This window comes from Notothenia rossii (genome assembly GCF_949606895.1).
Source record: "Notothenia rossii genome assembly, chromosome: 9".
NCBI classification, from domain to species: domain Eukaryota; kingdom Metazoa; phylum Chordata; class Actinopteri; order Perciformes; family Nototheniidae; genus Notothenia; species Notothenia rossii.
In genome coordinates this window covers 32,909,733-32,914,684 of record NC_136907.1, presented here as the reverse complement: position 1 = coordinate 32,914,684, position 4,952 = coordinate 32,909,733, and positions in this window count along the sequence as shown.

Genomic DNA, 4,952 nt, shown 5'->3' with positions numbered 1-4,952 from the left:
TGTCCATTCCCTGTAATCTCTCACACCAAGCCTTGATGTCAGCTCTCGTCCAGCCACAAAATCATACCGACATGCACACGCACACACACACACACACACACACACACACACACACACACACACACACACACACACACACACACACACACACACACACACACACACACACACACACACACACACACACACACATACCCCCCTCTACGCCACAGAAGGCTCTCCGACGCCTTTTTGGATCTCTCCCTCCTCCTCCTCTATCTGTTCTTCACAAACTGTTTATTCAAGCGGCTCCTTGGCAACACATGCACAGCTTCACAGATTCTCCCAGCATTCTCAGTTGGACGAGCAGCTCATCCCTGCTGCCCGCCACTGCACGAGTCAAGTCTCTGTTGCACAAACACTCACCATCTTTCCAACTTCCCGCCACTTTCTTATGCTCTCTCTAGCATCACATCTCTGCACACTGAACCTCTGTTTATTTGGACATAAGTATGTTTGCCTGTGTATAGAAACTCAAGTACCAAAGATTCCTGGATTTTGGGATGTGTGAACCGGATACAGTTAATGTTGTTGTGTTGTCATGAGAGCGTGTGAAACAACGTGTTGAATAAACGGTCAACCTCCATGTCGTAGTCCATAATCAATATACAACATTGGCGACGAGGATTATGGATTCTCTACTCTCACCTCTATCCCCGTTCCTCGCACTGCCGGGCAAACCGCCGATTCCGTGGATTCGCTGGCTTGAGTTCTTCGAAACGTTCATAGTAGCCGCGGGGCTAGCTGAAGCTAACGAAGACAGGAGGAAAGCCCTGCTGATACACTCACTGGGCAGCGAGGGACAGCGGATTTTCCGGACTCTCGGACTAGCTCCGAAATATGCGGACTGTGTTACACTGCTCACTGGACACTTTGCTGCTCCACAAAATGTTATGCTCCGGCGGATTGTTTTTCGGCAACAGGCGGGTGAGTCCGTCCACCATTACGTGGCTGATCTAAGGGGACTAGCCAGCCTCTGTAAATTCGGAGCGCTGGAAGATGAACTGTTACGGGATCAGCTGGCTGAGCACACTAACAGCTCGACGCTCAGAGAAAAGTTGCTAATGATGACAGACAAGCTCACTCTGACAAGAGCAGTGGAGGTAGCTTTCCAGCTTGAGTCAGCAGCAGCCTTAGCATCACAGCTAGCTCCCTCCTCCAGTTATTTTCCCCACAGACCCATGATACTAACTCAAACGTTGGCGCTACCCATGGAGCCTTCCGGGGAGGTTTTCCCTGAGGACAACTTTGAAGTGAACTTTGCAGCACGCCAGGGTACGGCAGCACGCCGGGCATGTGGTAATTGTGGCTCATCATCGCACCAGAGTCGAGCTCCGAACTGCCCTGCCAAGGGACAGAGGTGTCAACGCTGTGGCAGACAGAACCATTTCTCACGGGTCTGTCACTCTGTTCCTGTAACCGACAGCCCACCTCCACGTACGCCTGGGCCGCACGCACCGACGACCATCCACTCAGTGTCAGCCATCTCCCAACCGCTAAAGAGCTGCACAGTGGAGCTGGATGGGGTCTGCCTCCCGCTGCTGCTGGATACGGGGGCCTCCAAGTCGCTCCTGAATGTTTCCACGGTCCGGCGTCTCTTTCCGCTCCGAACACTCACCGCCGACGCCGAGGATCTGTACGGGTATGGACACTCTAAAATAGGAATGGCGGGCACAATCTCCTTTGCTGTGCGTTACGGGACTAAGGCTCTCTCGACATTCACCTTTCAAGTGTCTCAGCAGGGGGTCAACCTCATGGGTTTTGATTTGTTTTGGGAGTTGAGTATGGACAATTCTGGGACCGCCATCTTGTCTGTTGGCTCACCGTGGCATCAGCGCTGGCCTGCTCTCTTCAGTGGTTTGGGTTGCCTCATCGCCTTTAACCACCAGCCCCTCCTCAAGCCTGAGGTACACCCTGTGATTCAGCCCATACACCGCCTGCCTCTCGCCCTGCGCGACGACGTCACCGCCGAGCTGCAAAAGCTCTTGGACGCGGGCATCATCGAACGCATTGATGCTTCCCCGTAGATTTCAAACCTGGTGGTGGTGAAGAAGAAGTCAGGGGGCCTGCGCCCGTGCATCGACCTCAGGCCGGTGAACAAGGTCGTGATACCTGACAGGTATCCGCTGCCCACAGTGGAGGAGCTAGTCGCACAATTCTATGGCTCTTCCATGTTCACAAAACTAGACCTTCGCCAAGGCTGCAGGTTCCGCTGCACCCTGACAGTCGCAGCCTTACATCTTTCGTGACGCATGTCGGAGTGTTTCGCTACACCCGCATGCCCTTCGGCCTCAGCTCGGCCCCCAGCTGTTTCCAAAAGATCATGACCACCATCTTTGCCGGCATCCCGGGCGTGGTCGTCTTCCTGGACGACATATTGGTTCATGGTGCAACACCAGCCTTTCATGACGAACGCCTGGTGAGGGTGCTGGACGTCCTCGCCAAACACAACCTCACACTCAATGGGGAAAAGTGCACCTTCGCCGTCCCAGCCATCGAGTTTGTGGGGTTCTGCTTGACCGCCGACGGCCTCAGCCCGCTACACTCCAATGTAGAGGCGGTGCTGCGCCTGCCTGAGCCATCCTGTCCCGCTCAGATCCCTTCATTTCTGGGGATGACGGCCTACTACCTGCGTTTCCTTCCTCAGTACTCCTCGACCACGACCCCACTACGCAAACTCCTGAAACAGGACGCGGTCTGGGAGTGGACCCCGGCCTGCTCTGCCGCTATTCGCCAGATCAAGACGCAGCTCACTTCAACGCCGGTACTCTCATTCTTTGACCTAGCAAGCCCCACGTTTGTGACCTGTGACGCGTCCAATACGGCAATAGGAGCGGTGCTTACCCAGATCCAGGGGGGCACAGAGCGCCCGGTGGCATTCGCCTCTCGGTCCCTCAACTCGGCCGAGCAGAAATACTCGGTGGGGGAGCGAGAGGCCCTGGCCTGCGTATGGGCGTGCGAGCCGTGGCACATGTACGTGTATGGGCGACACTTTACGTCGCGTACTGACCATCAGGCTCTCATAGCTCTGCTTGCTACATCGGGGTCAGGGCACAAACCCCTGAGGATCTACCGCTGGTCAGAGAGACTCCTGCCGTACGACTTCACCACGGTGTTTACTCCCGGCAGGGAGAATGTGGTGGCTGACCTGCTCTCCCGTGCCACCCCCACCCCGGCGCCCGGCGTGGGCCCGGACGCAACTGAGTCAGAGCTCATACTCATGCTCCACGCCCCGCTTCAGGCCGCAGTTTCCCTGGAGAACCTTCGACTTGCGTCGGAGGAGGACCCCACACTCTCCCGGCTCCCAACTTACATCCGGGAGGGATGGCCTGCGAAATTCCCAGAGGAGCTGGCGCCTTTTCATCAGGTCAAGGACGAGCTGACCTGCTGGAACAGTGTCTGCGTGGCCCGGGGCCTCCGCACATTCGTCCCCATCGACCTCAGGGCACACGTATTGGCTATGGCGCACGAGGGCCACCTGGGTATCGTGAAGGTGAAACAGCGCTGCAGGGATTTGGTGTGGTGGCCGGGCATAGATCGAGATATAGAGACAATGGTGAAGGAGTGCACGGCCTGCCTGGTCAGTGGGAAAACTGGCCCGCCACCCCCGCAGCCCCTAAAGCCCTTGCAGTGGCCATGCGCGCCTTGGGAGCACATGCAGCTGGACATCTGTGGGGAACTTCATGGCGTCCCACACCATCAACGCTTCCTCCTGGTGGCCTACGACCTCCATTCGAAATGGCCCGAGGTGGTCTCCACAGGGTCTGTAACGGCTCGGGTGGTCACAGACTTCCTCTCCTCTCTGTTTGCTCGGTGGGGCAGTCCTAACGCCATCACTAAAGATAACGGCCCACAGTTTGTCTCAGCTGAGTTTGCCGCCTTTGTGGAAGAGAGGGGGATTAAACACATCCGTACAGCTTTCTACCACCCGCAAGCAAATGGGGGGGTGGAAAGGTTCAACCAAACCCTAAAGAACGGGATCAGAGCACACCTGGCATATGGTCTTCCGTTCTCAGCCGCGTCGCTCCGCACCCTGCTTCACTACCGGGCGACGCCGCATTCAACTACCGGCAGCTCCCCAGCCCTCTTGATGATGGGCCGTGAGCTACAGCTCCCATTGGATCGGCTACGGGCCCCGGCGGCCGTCACGCCAACAGCTGCACCCTGCCAGAGCGCCAAGGTCGCAGAGGCTCAGCTTAACATGAAGCAGCGGTTTGACAAGCGACGGAGGGTGAGAGCGCCTTCCTTCACAGTGGGGGACTGGGTCAGGATTCACCGTCCTAACCGGGACCATAAGCTGCTATCCTTCTGGATGGCACCGATGAAGGTCACCGCTCAACTGGGGTCAGCCACCTTTCGTCTGGCCGACGGATCACGGTGGCATGCAAGCCGGCTTCGGAAGGTGGCACCGCCCCTCATCGGGGACCCAGGGCCCAGAGAGGACAGGGACTTTGCTTTACCCGACGAGCAGTTGCAGGGTCCAGCTGAGTTCCCACCTGAACCGGTTGAGCCAATAGTTCGTCCCGAAGCTCATCCGGCCCGTGTCCGGGTCAGACCAAGATACTTGAAGGACTATATTATGAGCCTGTGACTCTCAGGGGTAATGTTCAGAGCCTAGCCTGTTGCGTGGCAGAATAATCCACATGGCTATGCTGGTGACTGGCAGTCTACCCAGTTCATCTAGAGTAGATCAAAAGTTAATTGGGTTTCTTGAAGGGGGGGGGGGGGGGGGGGGGGGTAAATGTTATGTATGTGTCACACCAGGTGTGACTGTGCCTTTAAGATGGCACCAGGGTTCTGGGATGTGTGAACCGGATACAGTTAATGTTGTTGTGTTGTCATGAGAGCGTGTGAAACAACGTGTTGAATAAACGGTCAACCTCCATGTCGTAGTCCATAATCAATATACAACA